This window comes from Alexandromys fortis, unplaced genomic scaffold (genome assembly GCF_014885135.2).
Source record: "Alexandromys fortis isolate MF-2015 unplaced genomic scaffold, M_Fortis_MF-2015_v1.1 scaffold_14, whole genome shotgun sequence".
Classification (NCBI taxonomy): domain Eukaryota; kingdom Metazoa; phylum Chordata; class Mammalia; order Rodentia; family Cricetidae; genus Alexandromys; species Alexandromys fortis.
Genome location: NW_026067910.1, coordinates 12,640,595 through 12,657,721, shown reverse-complemented (window position 1 = coordinate 12,657,721; position 17,127 = coordinate 12,640,595). Strand labels below are relative to the sequence as shown.

Below are 17,127 nucleotides of genomic sequence, written 5' to 3'. Positions count from 1 at the left end.
AGGTGGATCTCTCTGAGTCTGAGGCCAGCCTGGTCTATAAGAGCTAGTTCCAGGACAGTCAGGGCTGTTGCACAGAGAAACCCTGTCTTGAAAAGCCAAAATAAATAAATAAACAAACAAACAAACAAACAAACAAATAAATAAAAGCAGGCTGTGAAGAAAAGACTCCAAGGAGTTTCCATTGTGTGTTGCCTGGGTGCCTTGCAAGTAGGAGAAACTCTTACTGAAGCATGGAGCAGGAACCAAGCCATCTTGACCATCCTTGTGACAACATGTTACAGAGATGCAAATTAGATAGGTACCTGTGAGAAGGAGGATTGCCAGAATGTTCTGAGCCTGGGCTTGCATGGGTCACACCAGCTTTCCTGAAAAGTCTCACAAAACGATCCCCATGGTCACCAGAGTCCTTGCTCACTGAGATGTGAACCTCTAAATGTGAACTTCAGTGAAGTCGTTTGGCATCTAAGCCTCAAGATTGAAAGGTTCTGTGCCCTTTCATATCTGCCATATTTAACTAAATTCTTAGCTCCGATAGGAGGACATGAGATAATTTACTGATAAGTGCTTTTTAGCAGAAGCAATCCAAGTGTGTTGAATTTTATGTTTTGTTATTATACAAAACAGTGATTTTCACTATGAGATTTTTTTTCACACAAATTAATCCTTATATCCTGCTCTTTTATACATTTCCAATGCACTTCATTATCACTTTTCATTTGTCTATTTCCCTTTCTCCCTATAGTATCCCTTATGATTTATATATACATATGTATGTCTATATATTTATATAATTGTACATGTAATTTTATATTTTGTATGTAAATAAGAGACAATATGAGATATTTTGTTCCCCCTTTTCCTTTTTATTATAGACCTCTTCCCTCTGCCCTCACTATGCCTTTTCTACTTTTGTGTCTTAAGTATGTTTATACTTGTTCACGTAAATATTCATTTAAATATAGATTTTGCATGTTAGGAGTCATGCTATATTTATCTTTCTCAGTATCTTTTAAGAAAATCAACTTGTTTATCTTCAAGTTCACCTACTTTCTTGCAAATGGCATGATTTCATTCTTCTTTATTGCTGAGTAAAATTGTGTTGTGTATATGTATCATATTTTCTCTATCATTCGTCTATAGATGGACATCTAGGCTGATCCCTTATCTTGCCTCTTGTGAGTAATGTAGCAATCAACATGGATGCAGATGTACCATAAAAGTATCTTCTCAGAATGGTGAACATGGTGACAGTTCAGCCAGGCTTTGGTCTAAGTGAGTGCTGACCCCTGTGAATGAAAACCTCGGAGAGGAAGTTGCACTTAGCTGTGAATGAAACCTCCTGAAAATATTCAGAGACTGATTGGCTGATTAGAATTTCAGTGTTGTGGAGAGATTGGGATGTTGCAGGTCCAGAAGCTAATTACCTTATAGGGGACTAAGTTCTGGCCCTGCAGAACAGCCATTCCCCTCCTCCTCCATCAGAACTAACATCTTGTGTCAACAGATGGCTTAGCAGAATCTGTTGGCTTAGCAGGCAACTGTCTAAGATGCCATTGAATAACATCTTGAGCCTAAAGGAAAATTTCCCATATTTCGGTAGACCAACCTCTCTGATGTACCCACTAATGGGTTTTAAACTTGCCTTGAGTTACAACTTTCTCCGTTCTATAAAACTGTAACGCCTTTTAAAAACTGCTTAGATACAGCAACAAGGAATGCAGGGTAACCTAAATCTGTGTTCCTAGGTCGTAGTCACTCAAAATGGCTCCAGAATAAACTCTTAATCCCTTTCAGATGGGGGCTGTAGTTTTTCTGTTGACAGTTATGGCGCTGCAAGATGGGACTGAGATAATGGCTCATTTTTCATCGGATGAATCACCTGAATGAAAACCAATGTCCAGGACAGGAGTCATATCCTCAGTGAATTGTTGCTGAGTTCTTCCTGGGGCTCCAGACTCCTTTAGTTTGGTCACTGGTCCATTTTGTTTGTTCTGGGCTGGCTAAGAAGGACCCGACTCTGATAGATAGTCTTTTCATATGCTTTCAAAGTACTTTGTTTATGGTATCTGATTTGTTTTTTTGCTTTGAAAGTATTTTGGCCTGGGCAGTTTTGTTTCGCTTATTCGGTCACTTTCAGACCACTAAAGACATTTTGGTCCGTATTTTGTATGCTTTTGAAACTTTGAAGCATTTTTTTTTTGTTTTGTTTTGTTTTTCAGTGTCTTTGAAATGTATTGATTAATTATCGTTTGGTCTTTGTCTCCTGACATTACTCCTCAAATTCAGCATTTTGAGTTTTTCTGCTGTTTATTCTGTGAACTTGCCAAGCCTCTAGCTTAGGACTTTTGTGAGGACCAGATGATGAAGATGCTGAGAAGAGGAAACACCTGTCCTTTCCCACCCCAAAGTGTGGCACTGTCGAGGGGAACACCCCATGACAGGCACAGGCCTCAAAGGGAAACCCAATAAACGTACTCTGATCCTGGGTTAAAAGGAACTCTCTTGGCTTTGCTTGGGAGACTTATGAAGGATTGGCCGCTCATATTTTCAAGCTCCACACATTACATAAATATCTAAGATGACCCCAAGACCCAGTGAGAGAAGAAGGTCTCATGGAAAAAGTTGAGAGAGTTGATCCCAAAAGCAGCACATAAAACTGATCCAAATCACACATTCCATCGTTAGCGTGGACATGAAACTTTTCAGGAGCAAAGGAAAACATGTGTGTGTGTGTGTGTGTGTTGTGTATGTGTGTGTATGCATATATTGAGTACACATTTTCGAAAAGGGAGAAAATGCTTAGAGATGGTCATCTTCAGGTTTCTAACTGGCTTATGTATGATAATCATTAACTTGCAAGTATTTGGGGAAAGGGTGAGATGCAGAGACCTGAATATTCTCTAACCCCAAACTGGTTTATCTTGTGCCTGTAACAAAGTCCTAGGCAATGAAGTTACTCATTCATTTCTTTTTCTTGAAAAAGGCAAATCACAAACAGGTAGCCTGCTTTAATTAAACAGTAAACTATCCATTAACAAACAGAAAAACCTGAACAAATTCTAATGAATTAAATATATGAAATAACACAAGGCCCATTAAAAAGCTTATTTTAGTTAAACAAATTGTAGTTATATTACTTCCCCTTCCTCTTCTCCACTCATCCCCCTTCCATACTCCCTCCCTCTCAAATTCTTGGTCTTTTATTCTTTAATTATTATATATATGTATGAATATATAATAAATATTTATATAGATATAACCTGATGAGTGAAAAAAAGTAATGTTTTTAGGGATGACCACATGGTTATCCAAAATCCATTATTTTTTGTTGCTGGGATGTCTAAATTTTGTTCTTAACTTGACTCACTTGAGACGAAGGAACCTCAATTGCAGGACTGACTCCATTAGATTGTCCCATGGGCATGTCTTGAGGGGGCATTTTCTTGATTGTTAGTCAGTGTGGGAGGGCCTGCTATGGGCAGTGCCATTCTTAGGCAGGTGGGACTGGGATGTAAAATAAAGGTAGCTGAACACGAGTCTGCATGCAAGCTAGTAAGCAGCATTTCTCCATGATTTCTGCTTCAGTTCTTGCTTGAGTTCCTGCCCACACTTCCCTCAAGGATGGACTGCTAATCTCATATGTAAGCCAAATAAACCCATCTTCTTCCCAAGCTGGTTTCAGTCAGGCCAGTTATCCAGCAACAGAAAGCAAACTACATACAGTACAACTTAAAAAAAAACTAACAATAAAAATGAAAAAAAAAGTCACACTGTGATTTGATCATTTACATGGGATGATATTAACCCTTTCTCTCTTTTATTTGCCAAGAGTCATGGGAAGGCTCTATTCTCTGAATTGTCTGTCTCATCAGCACATTATTCTTGGGACATGGGTCTGTGATGTTGTGTAAGTCCCTTGGGCACTGCCTGTAACTCTCCACTTGCCCCAACACATTATATTCCTATTATATGTGTCCAAGTTTTACCAACTTATCAATGGTTTATCTCTTAGTTCAGCCTTTAAGTACTTGTTGAATTATTTGCAAAGCAATTTTTCTCAATTACAAACTTTCCTCTTGATTCCTACTTATCACTTCATTACTTTGAAATGAAAATCTAGGTAACAAGTATTGACAAATTCTGAGATTCAGGGCCAGTGTGTTTTTAAACTCCTCATTAAAGTGTCGCTGCTAGATTCTCAATTATTAAGTGGACTCTCTCCGAATGCAGCTAAAGACCTGCATCCTGCTTATCAGTGAGCTTATAATTGCATTCAGCTGCATTCTCTAACTACCAGGGGAGTGCCTTTGATCCAAAAGTAAATCCTGTTGCATTCTATTATAAAAGCCTGTTGATTAAGAGGAGTTTAGCTTTTAAATTGGTCACCTCTAAATACAAACGTAGATGTGCTTTTCCCCAGTTCATCAGATTAAAAAACTCTGCTGGCTTCCAATTTTCTTATACCTATATATTTCTAACTAACTTTCCACTGGCAATTTATAAAGTTTACCAGTAGTAGACAGTTTCAGAGTTTTTAATAATCTCTAATGTTTCCAATGCTGTGCATCTCTTAAATGCTACCTAAGCCACTATGGAGACTCACCCTGGGTTGCCAACTGACATTTATGATTGGGCAGCTTTCCACTGTGGAAGCTGTGCGCATTTAAGCAGTACCATCCTACAACAAAGACAGTCAACCACTGAGATGATCAAAAATGTCTCCAGACATTGCCATATGTCCTTTTCAAAGGGCAAAATTGCCCTTGGTTAGAGCCACGATTTTAGATACAGTCCTAGCCTTAAAAAAATTTGCCATCTTGTAGAATTTGCCATTTGAAGTAGATTTGAGAAGTAGCCAGGAGGGAAAATAGTCGTACAGGTGACAAGCAGTACAGTTACTTTCATGTATTGGTTCATTAATCCCTGCAACCATTCTTGGATTAATTTATATGGATTTTTGCAGAAGACAAGTAATAAAAGTTGCTTTTCCGGAGTAAGATCCTGAAGCAGGAAAGCTATGTCTGTGTTAGGGCAACCACCCATAGTTCTACCTGATGGAAGTTTAGGAACCTCATGCTAGAGCAGTAGATATGGAAATTGTGTAGGCAGATTAGCGTTCAATCAGCAGGGCTCTGTGTATCTAGTTGCTCTTGTTCTACACATGTAGGGAGCGGTTCTTGAGAATGGCAGAGTCCACATCCCTCCTGAAGTGATGCCCAGCGTTTTAACTGCGTTTCTACAACAGCTACTGAGAACTCAGTCCCTAGAAAGGTGTTAGTGGTTTGCAGGAAAACAATATGGTGTTTTCCCCTCTCCTTTCTCTTAACTCATTTCCACACTATGGCAACAGAGAGTGCTAATCCTCTACACTCTTCCCTTCTTACCCAACTCAGCCTGGCACCTAAAGCAATCCACTCATTCTTTAAGAATAGATTAGTGTGTCAATCCCCCCGAGAGATGGCAGGTCATTTCCAGAGCGGATTGTAGGCTGGCATGCTTGTGACAAATCTGAGAGACGCAAAAGGCTTTGAGAGAGAATATAGAGGAGAAAGGGCAACGGGCAACATTTTCTAAGAAGTGTTCAGAAAAGAACTGGGAAAGAAGAATTATTTTCAGAAAAAAGAGCATGGGCCCAGCACAGATGCATTCTGACCATTTGAAAAAAAAAAGCCACTGGGTATGAAGAAGAGGATAGCCACTCATGTTATTGTGACAGATCTGAGTTATTGTAACTAAAATCAAATGGTTGGGGCTGATGAGATGGCTCGGTAGTTAAGAGCACAGGCTGTTCTTGCAGAGGATCTTGTATAGATTCTGAGCACCCATATAGTGGCTCACAGCTGTGGCTAACCCTAGTTCCAGAGGATTGAACACCCTCTTCTGGTCTCCACAGACACCAGGCATGCATGCTGCACACAAACATACATGAAGGCAAAACACGCATACACACAAAATAGGAATAAGCAAATCTTAGTCCAATGCAGGTTCCCTGATTGGTGGTTGAGTCTCTGTGAGCCCCTATGAGCCCAGGTTAGTTGATTCCGTCATTTTTCCTTATGATGTCCTTGACCCTACTGGCTCCTACAATCCTTTTTCTTGCTCAAGATTTCCCTAACTGTGCCTAATGTTTGGCTTTGGGTCTCTGTATTTGCTTCCATCAATTGATGGATGCAGCCTCTCTGATGATAGTTGGGCTAGGCAGAGTACAGCAGAGTACCATTAGGAATCATTTCATTGTCCCCCCTTTTTTTTTTTACCAGCTGTGTTTTGTTCTATCCTAGGTTTCTGGGCTATCCCCTTTCTGTGTCCTCATCCTCAGGGGTGAGTTCCCCCTTGGGGTATGACTCTCCAGCTGGTCCAGTCATTAGTTGGTCACCCCCACAATTTCTATGCCATCCTTTCCCCAGCACATCTTGTAGGCAGGACAAATTGTAGGTCGAAGGGTTTGCAGTTGGGTTGGTGTCCCAGGCCCTCCACTAAAAGGCTCACCTGGTTATAGGAGATAAGAGGTTCAGGCTCCATATCCCCTACTGAGTCTTAAATAGTTACCCTCACAGATTCCTGGGATTTTCCACTATTCGAGGTTTCTAGCTCATCCCAGAGACATCCCAGATCCTAGTTGTCTCTCTCAGTACGTTTTTCCTCCATCCCCCCCCAACCTGATCCATCCTGTTCTGCATATATATTACAATTGTGTAATTTGGTCTTCTTGCAGGACTTCTAACAGTGAGAATAGGGGCTGTCTCTGACTCTGTTGCCTGCTATTGGGACCCCTTTCTTCTACCAGATTGCCTCATCCAGACTTCATAGAAGACGGGGTGCCTAGTCTCACTGCAACTTTATATAGCATGGGGGGCTGATATCCATGGGAGGTATGCCTGCCCTGTGTCTGAATAGAAGCAGAGGAGGATGAGAAGATGGGGGACAGGGAAGAGGGAAGGTGGGAGGGAAGAACTGTGAGGAGAGGTGCGAGGGGAAAATATTGGTTGGGATATAAAAACAAATAAACAAAATAAAAAATCAAAACAAAACAAAAGAAAAAATAATCTCCAAAAAGATTTTTAAAATTTTTTTTAAAAGTTTGTTTCTTCTTTAAATATGGGTAGAATAATAATGGAAGATTCACATAGTATCATGCTAGAAATAGGAATTGTTTCCCACTTAGGAGAAAAAAGTATTTGAGTCACTTATTTTTGGCATCTGAAGCACAGCTAAGTGGAAATCATTTTATTTTCCCTCATTTTGTCATCTTCATATATCTAATATTATTTGTTCACTTCTAGTTTATTTGGTGAGGTGTTATTGATCTTCCTGACATCATTACTGACAGAAAGGAAATAATATTTTTCTCTCCAGAACTAAACTAGATTAAAATTTCCATTTGTATCCTCAAACTAAACTGTGATTGGATAATCTTGACATTCACGTAGAAGCTAAGAGGTCAAAGGAAAGGGAAACCCTTTGGCAAGTATGTAGAAACATAGAATTTTATAATCTAACATGTAACCACCCCAGTGTTTAAAACATTATAGATTGTGCTTCTGTTTCTAGGAAGATGGGTTTGTCAGAGCGATTCTTTTTCACAGCCCTTCTAACTAAGTGAAAGTAAAAAACCTGAGCATCAAATGTGTGGCCAACATAAGAGCCGAAGAGGTGGAAAGAAGTCAGTACTACAAGGGACCTTGTTCTCCAAGGAGGGAATCAAGGTAAATTCTTCCTCTCCGTTTCTCCTATCTTCTTTCCTTTCTTTCTTCTCTTATTTTCTTTTTTGTTTATTTTCCCTCCTGGGTTTTCTTGGTCCATATACACTAGATTCAGAGTTGAGCATCCCTGAGTCTAAAACTGAGTCCTAAGCCCTTAGGGAAGCCTGTTCTTTCTCACCAAAGGATAGGAAAGGGGCAGGGTAGCAGGAAACAGTTTAATAGGTAATGACCCCTTCTTCAGTCAATGCCACAGGAAAAAACAGAAACAACTATGTTCTCATTCCTTAGCTACCACAGCAAAGAGCAGGGAACAAAGGTTTCCTCCATGGCCAGGTTATGGAGTCTGAGAAGCCAAACAAGGACTGTAGATCTTCATTTCTTCTAGGAATTAAGAAGAGTCCGCTATTCCTCCATGTTAGGGAATCTCAATTCCTAGCTTCACTTTACAGTAATAGAGCACCCTAGTCCACCCTATTGAAGTGATGCCAGAAGAGATAGTGTAAGAGACTGTTTACCAATGCTCAGCAATAATGAGGACCATCCTTAAGCTGCAGTGTCTGTGAGAGGCACCCAGGAGCCTCAAATTGTCCTCTGACCTATTTCTGCCGTGATGTCATCAGCAAGGGCTAGGGTTAGAGGGCGGCTCATTCAGTCCCTTTCAGCCATAATGACAGCCCCTCCCATTGTCATCTTTGTGGAGTCTAATGAGGACCCTGGTCCCACTTGACAGAAATGATCTAGCCTTCTCCTTCCCCTTGCCAAAACTTTATGGGATGAATTAACAAAAGCAGATTTTTTTTTCTTTTTTCTTTTTTTAATGGTGAAAAAGTGTATATTTAGAATTAGCCGGCTGGGCTCAGTTTAGATGATTCCAATTTTGTTGGCAACATCCAGAGCATCATAATCAGGAGCCAATCGAACACACGCCTTCTTCTCTTCCTTGGGCCTCTTGAGGGTGTTGACTTTGGCCACATCGATGTCATAGAGTTTCTTCACAGCCTGTTTGATCTGGTGCTTGTTGGCCTTGACGTCCACAATGAACACAAGTGTGTTGTTGTCTTCTATCTTCTTCACAGCTGACTCGGTGGTCAGGGGGAATTTGATAATGGCATAGTGGTCAAGCTTGTTCCTCCTGGGCACGCTCTTCCGGGGGTATTTAGGCTGCCTTTGTAACCGCAGGGTCTTGGGCTGCCGAAAGGTGGGCGATGTGCAGATTGTCTTCTTTTTGTGGCTGTGGACGCCTTTCAGCACTGCCTTCTTGGCTTTCAAGGCCTTCGCTTTAGCTTTGGCTTTGGGATGGGCAGGGGCTTCCTTCTTCGCTTTCAGCTCCATCTTGACCCCAAAGCAGAATTCTTAAGTAAAACCCAGAGTTTCATAACGTGATACCCTAAATGTCCATGTGTCAATTAAACTGCAATTAAAAAAAATAGTCACCAAACCAAGGAGCTTCTCGATATGAATAAAACGAGAGTCAATGTAAGTGATTATCTGACAAGTATTTTAAATTAACAACCGTTAAATGCTTCAATAATCATTTATGAATATACAAAATAAAACCAAAGAAGAAAAAAAGTCAGGCAAGTCTCAAAAAATAGCTAGAAATGAGGACAAACCAAAGTGGAGAAACTGGAAATTTAGAAGTAAAAAATAATGCAGTTACTAAAATAAGAAAACAGCTGGAGAATGGAATGTCCCAAGAAAAAAATCTTCAGGTTTGGTGGCAGGAGCCAGAAATCATCTCCTTGGGCAACAGAGAAGGAGAGGAAATATATGACTCCTGTGCTCCTAGCCACTGAACAGACTCTCGAGCTCCCCAAATTTTTATCATTTAATTCCACATATTTTGTTTGCTTGTCTTAAAACACACATTCTTAGTATGTGGTCTAGGCTGACCTAGAACTCTATATCCTTCTGCTCAGCCATCGGAGAGGTAGAGTTTGGCCAAGTACTGCCATACTCAGACCATACTAGTTGTTCCATGATAAAATTAAACAGATCTAGTGTAGACTACTGGTTGCTAGAGGCAAAGAGGTAGGGTTTAAAAGGAAGTGGATATGACCATAAAAGGCTCATTTCACTGGTGGGATTCCTGTATTTATAGCCTATAGTATCAATAGGAATACTAATATCCAAACTGCAATCCCCTCTTTCTTTATTTCTAGAATACAAGGTATTAGGTTTCATTATGGCATTTTTCAAAATTTGTTTTTGCCAATTGTTCCCTCTTATTCTCTGCTCTTTCCCCATTCTACTTAAATTTTTGTTGCTATGACAAATACCCAGATAAAATACAACTTAGGAGAAATGAAGGCAGAACTCAGGCAGCTAGTTATATCACACCTACAGTCAAGAGCAGGTAGAAAAATAAATACATATTTGCTTGCTTGTTTGACTTTAGCTAGCGTTCTCCCCAGTTATTCAGGAGCCTCTCTCTAGGGAATGGTGCTACCCACATTGTCTGGGTCTTTCTACATTAATTATCAACCAAAACAGTACCCTATAGACATGCTCACAGGCTAGTCTGCTCCAGATAATTTTTCATTAAGAATATTCTCCCAAAGGGGGGGAGTGTTAAAATTCTATTTCAATTAGTCAAATCTATTTAAAAAGCTTTTCCTGAAAAAATGATACAAGTTGCTGGCTAAAGCTAACCAGCACTGTCCACCCCTTGTCAAACTGACTTTCAAACATGTCACTTGAAACTTAACTTTCCATCTTTTGTACCCAGAGTCTCATGTTATAATAATAACATAAATAATAATAATATAAAACATAGTCTAACTCCCCAAAGCCACCAAAGTCTTCAAAAGTTCCAATACTTCAGAAGTCCAAAGTTCTGTGAAAATTCAAAATCTCTTAACTGTGGCCTCCCAGAGTATTATAAAAAAAGCCACATCCTTAAGCCTTCTTCTTCAAAGAGAGAAAAACTAGGGTGCATAAACAATCATACCAAAATGAAACTAAAATTTAGAAGTATAAATCAATGTTCAACATCTGGGACCTACTCTTAACCTAATTTTCTGGAGTCTAAAGAGCTTGGGCATCCCTGTCTTTCCAATTTTGCCATCTGCAGAACATGTAGCTTTCCTTCTAGTCCAGCTGCAACCCACATTTGCCACTATCTTTGAAGGGCACTCCAGTGGTTCAATCATCTCCAAAATCCTGGCATCCCAATTGCAGCCAAGGCTTTACCTTCAGTCTTTCTGCAGGGGTTCGACCCTGCCACAAGGTGCCTTGCCACTGCCAGTCTTCCATTTGTTTCATACTTTCAAAACCACTACTGCTTGAAAGATTCTTAGAACATTACCAAGTGCTGCTTCCAGCCTGAGCTGCAGTCAGATCCCCTTGAACCAGTTTCTGTGTGCTGGCTGTGAAGAAAGTCTCTCCTACTGCTCCGGTGAAGCAAGATTTCACCTCAGTGGTGTTGAACTCCTATCAAGCACAGCTGACTTTTCAGCCTCAGCTTGATCAATGCACACAGTTTCTTTGGCAATATATCACACAAATGGCTCCTGGCCTAGTTCTTGCTAAAGTCCCTGCTTGCTTCTGAAACACCATGGGCTGAATCTTCCATGAGCACATTTCAGCGTTCTCTCCTCCCAAGGATCCACTAATGGCACATTAAGCTCTTTCAGCCCAGAGCTCCAAAATCTCTACATTTCCTCTTCCAAAATAATATGGTGAATTCCATCAAAGAACAACCCCATTACCTGTTGTGGAAATATTTGTTTACACTGTGTGACGATGTATCTCTATGATTTAATAAAGAGATGAATGGCTGTTAGGTAGGCAGCAGAGATAGGTGGGACTTCTGGGAAAAAAAGAGGAACTTAGGATGACTCTAGGTGTGGGAGAGAGATGCATGGAGGCACAGAAGGAGCTGGACACATAGAATGGGAGAGAGGCAAAAGCCCTATGGTAGAACACAGATTAACAAAAATATGGGTTGATTTAAGTTATATGAGCTAGTGGGTCTTAGCCTAAACTAAGACTAAGCTTTCATAATTAATAATAAGCCTTCCTGTCATTTATTTGGGAGCTGGTGGCCCAAAGAAAAGTGTGGCTATAATTTCCTAAGTACCAATTTCTGTTCTAGTTACATTTTTGTTTGTTTGTTGTTGTTATCATAAAATACCCTGACCAAAAGCCAAGCAGGGAAGAAAATGTTTTATCTAGTTTACACTTCTAGGTCCCTCAGTGTGGAGAAGTTAAGGCAGAAACTCAAATAACCTTATGTTAACCACAGTAAATAGCAGAGAGAAATGAATGTGCCCTTGCTTGTGTGCTCTCAGCTAGCTTTATCTTTTGTAGAGTTCCGGATTCCCTTGCTGAGGGAATGGGGTCTTCCCCAGTGGGATTGGTCTCCCTAAATCACTGGTTCTCAAGCTTCCTAATGCTGCTACTCTTTAAATCAGTTCCTCACAATGTGCTGATTCACAACCATAAAATTATTTTTGCTGTTACTTCATAACTGCAATTTTGCTACTGTTATGAATCACAATGTAAATATATTTTTAGAGATAGAGGTTTGGCAAAGGGGTTGTGGCCCACAGGTTGAGAATCACTGCTTTAAATTCATGGAGAGTCAAGACAGCTAGGCACAGACATGCCCACAGCCCAACCTGATCTATAGGATTAATCATTAAAACTCTCCTTCCACATCAACTGTCAAGTTGACAGGTTAAGCAAAGTACCCTCCCTGTATTCCTACACCCTCAGTAGCCTCTTTCCTTACGTGTCTTCCTTCACTCTCCTCCATCTTTCCTAACAACACTTGTTCTCCTTTTTGGATATTCCATCTGGTTTTATAACCTATACCTACCCTCACACTGCTTGTCTACTATATATAAACATCCAAAGTAAAGATCCACATATTAGGGATGTCATGCAATTTTTATCTTTCTGAGCTCGGGTAACATTAAATTTAATGCTTTCCCTATCTGTTCCTTTACAATGCAAATATCATTTTTCTTTATAGGAAAGTAAAACTATATTGTGATTAGACTACATTTTTTAAGCCCACTCATTCGGGTGATGGACAGATAGGGTGATCCTTTTCCTTGCCATTGTGAAGAGAACAACAACAGGGGTCCTCTGAGTTGGTACTCTGGAGTGGAATAAGACAGTCATGGAGCAGCTTTCTTTGTAAGCTTTTAGAGACCTCCATGCTGTTTTCCACAACGGCTGTACTAGCTCATGTGAGGAACATGCTACTGCTGAGGGAAAACCATGAAGGCGATACAGGGTTTTTCATGTTATCTTTTATGATTGTATGTTATCTCATAATAAAAATTTAATAGAAATCAGTATACTTTAGAGTTTTAAAACTTTTGCTTAAAAACCTTTTGTAGTATGTTTTTAAAATTTTAGATATATTTAGGCGAACTACTCTACTTGCTCCTCAAAATACAAAGATATTTAATGTAAGGCATTTAGGCTAATATGAAACTCCACAAGGGTTTCTGATACTGGATATTATTGAGCCATCATTCAGCTTTCTCTTTTGACTGTGGGGGTGGGTGGAGGTGGTGGCTTTATTTTGTTCATAACTTTACTATGTGCAGTTATCTCATATTCTAAATGAGCTAGGATCGTGTTTCAACCAAATTAGTCCCTTTCTAGTCTGAATTCATAGTTCTGCTCTGAGACTATAACCTGTATAGTGGGAATTAGAACATAAGGATATTATACACTCCCAGACTATACTTTAACATTGTTGATGATTTTTACCCACTCTGTTATTAATAATAATGCTAATAATAAGGAGCCTTTAATGAAGTATTTCACTGTGTGGGCTGGTATGCCATCTTGGCCTGTCCATCAGATGATTCTTATTTCACTCTGTTTGACTGGTTGGACCATTATGTGGCAGATTTTCTTGCTCTGAATAATCCAGGTACAGTAATCAGCCTACAGTCATTCATGAAAGATTGCCTTTAGGGCTATTGTGAATGTTCACAGCTCTCCTTGATCTAAAGAGATTCTCCATCTATCAAAAACATATCTTAATAACAGCTTTTCGGCATTGTGCTGCATCACCAAACATGACTGTATTTAATGCATTTAAAAAGGTTAGATAAAAATGGACATAATCATGAACTTGTATTATCTATTGACAGGTGAGAAACGGACTGAACCAAATACTCACAGTGCCTTAGCTGATCATGTCTATTACAGCCTGTTCTCTGGAGCCTGTTCAGTGTCTTCTGTCCAATCTTATTGAAAATATAACCAATTTCAAATGGGTCTTATGTATTACCAGTAAAGTTAAAAGTGAAGGGGATATTCAGGCAGCATGAAAGATGGCTGATAAAATTAAATGTCATCATGGCGAAAATTTTTCCCAGAGGTGAAATATCAGATTAATCTTAAAAATTCCATTGAGAGCAGTAGTTCAACCACCCAATATACCTGTCTTTTGGGAGGTGGTGAAAGAAAAGGTCAATGTGTTGCCAAACAAGTCCTATGCCAAAGCCATCCATTGAAAATAAATGGAAAATGTAAACATCTACTAACATCACCACACTATTGCAACAATAAAGCCAAGTTTATCGCTGTACATTTGAAACACACAGTAGAATCCCTGCTTGGATTCTGATGGATGATTTGATGTAGGAAGCACAATTTTCAAACATCAAATGTAGTGTAAACAGTCAATAGTGTCATACAGACTGGGCAAAATAGGCACATAATAAAATTTCTGAGAGGCGAGGGGTACAAGTTGGCATAACTGTGTCTCAGAGATAATAGTAAAACAGCAAAAATTTCTAGGGCAAAATGCAAGGCATTTACAAAAATTAGGTTAGCTCATGTTTGGTAGTCTATCATTTATAGACAAGGCTAAAATGACCAGTGTTTTCACAGAGGCGAGTGTGATGTTCTAGGGATGACAATATTGGGGCAAATTGTTCTGACAAGAGGAGGCTAGAGGATTATTTGTATTAGAATATCAGAGGCCAAAAGTAACTGGTATTAGGTCTGTATGTACCTTTGGGAGAAGAAAGTGCTAAGACTGTACTAACATTTCTGCTGTATTTGAGAAGCAGTGTATTATGAGTTAAGGAGCATGTGGAGCACCTGTAACTGCAGAGTCCAGAAGTAAACTTCAAGAAATTGCCAGAAGCAGGGCCTGGTTGCACACACCTTTAACTCCAGCACTTAACAGAGGCAGAAGCAGGCAGATATCTGTGGGTTTGAGCCCATTCTGTCTACAGAGCAAATTCTAGGATAACCAGAGCTGTTAAACAGAGAAACCCAGTCTGGAAAACCCTCTCTCTTTCCCCTTGACAAAAAAAAAAAAAAAAAAAAAATCAAGGGAAACTGTCTGTGAGATGACACCACATTAGCACATTAGCAGCACAACGATATCACCCTATCTCCCACTTAAAAACACAGGCTCTAAAAAGAACAAGACAGAAATCAGGTATGAACTGGAAGGCAGTTTGAACAGGTATGGTTTAGGTATCTCACCTTAAGCCCAATTTGGTTGACATTTTACAACTTTGGAGGAAGGATAGGGATATCATGATGAAAGGTGGTGATTGCATGAAGGACCCTAACTGATCCTGGGGCCTGCGTTATCTGAAGGGAATTTCTGTATCTAGAACAAGAGAGATGGACTGACTGCTCCCTTTTCTTCTGGACTTGCCAGTAGATGCCATTTGTTTAAATATGTTCCCTGTTACTATAGTGAAAGTGACACACTTAACAGAAATGTGACCATGATGTGAAGGGGAAGGAGACAGGAATATGGAGCTAAGAGCTCACGGTGTCCTCTTAGCAAACATTTGGATGGGGATGAAGGTGATAGTGATGCATTTCCCCACACTGACTAATGTTTGATTGCTTCTTGAGAACACATGAAAATCCAGATGATTCAGACCTTTGAATATAAATAAGTACCCAGAGTTACAGCACTAATTTAGGAATCAGAAATGTAAGATATATTCTTTGCAAACAAATTGTTAAACTAGCATCTGTTTAAGGACAGTGTGAACACCTTTCATCACAATAGGTTAGTAAATATCCTGCTCTTTGTCTATGTTAAGGGAACTTTAATGAAATTCAGCCAAGCTGAAGGGTAAATAGAATAGAATAGGCTATTTCATATGATCTTCGTAGCTATCTATTAAGCCTACAATTGTATGAGTATATGCATGAGGGGAATGGTCTTTGTACAGACGGAAGTTGTTCCCACCAGTTTCAGTAGAGGACACTAAGTAGGTTGGGAATCCCGCCCCACATCCCCAGGAACTGTGACAGAAATCTATGTGGAATACAATAGTTGTCTGTCCCCTTCTTGACTACAGATTAATGTCCAGTTAGGAGCCCATTTGAAGAACCAGGAACTGAGTAAGAAATGCAGGCTGGAAAGTAACGATTGTTGTCAGACAAGCTACAAGTATGACCTCACCCTGTCTGGTCCATCATGTTCTGGCCTGACCAGCAGCATGTATGCATCTTGGCTTTCCCATCACAGATTGTCTTTGCCCAGTTTAGCATTCTTGACCTGGGCTGGTTGGTAAAATGCAAGAAACTTCTAACATTACCCTACTTTAATACGTTTTCATAGAAGCACTTCTTTTGACAGGATAGGAAGATCAGAGTACACATTAAATGGCAAACTCACAATTATAGAAAGCAAGCTATGAGTTAAATAAATGGAGGTGATTTGTTAAGGAAATGAAAATGTCAATAAGAATAGTTCTCCTGCTGTGCTAAGCAACAGAGCTAAAGATAAAAGATGGAGCTTGACATATACCAGAGAGAAAATGTACCTCAGGATGCTAGAGTAAATATGTGTATTATTGGGGTTTTAAAAATCCAGCTGGCAGAAACCCTCATGACATCTGTGGAATTCAGCTTCGTACTCTATAGAAAGGTTTTGCTCAGCTCTCAGTGAAGCTTTCTATGGGAGCAGACCGCTTGCTGCTTCGAAGGCCAGGGAGGAAGAGTGAAAGGAAGCAGCAGCAGAGAAGAGCCCCAAGGCAGCATGATATGAGCTGGAGAAGACACAAATCTGAATTCCATTTTCTTTCAGGAAGTAATTTCAAAGGGCCCAAAACTGACCTGAAGTGTCATTTCGAAAGACCCATCAACTTTACCAAATTGTCGCCACGCAACCTGGCTAGGTGGGTCACAGTGGAGTTAGAACCTCCCTCTGACTGGCCTCCTTCACTCACCGTTTCTGAGTTCCCTTCCTCTCTTCCTGTTCTAGCCCCTATGTATCTACCTATCTATGTATCTATCTGTCTATCTATTTATCTACATACCTATCTACCTACCTATCTATCTACCTACCTATCTACGTTTCTTTCTCTTTCTTTCTTTCTTTCTTTCTTTCTTTCTTTCTTTCTTTCTTTCTTTCTTTCTTTCTTTCTTTCTTTCTTTCTCTTTCTTCCTTCCTTCCTCTCTCTCTTTCTTT

The 17,127-nt window shown here is 39.8% G+C and overlaps 1 protein-coding gene across 1 annotated transcript in view; it reads right to left on the bottom strand.

Annotated features, from left to right (window-relative positions):
* Positions 1-17,127, bottom strand: part of Nkain2 (sodium/potassium transporting ATPase interacting 2) — a 1,001,586-nt gene that overhangs the window by 19,120 nt on the left and 965,339 nt on the right. The gene's annotated exons all lie outside the window — the stretch shown is intronic.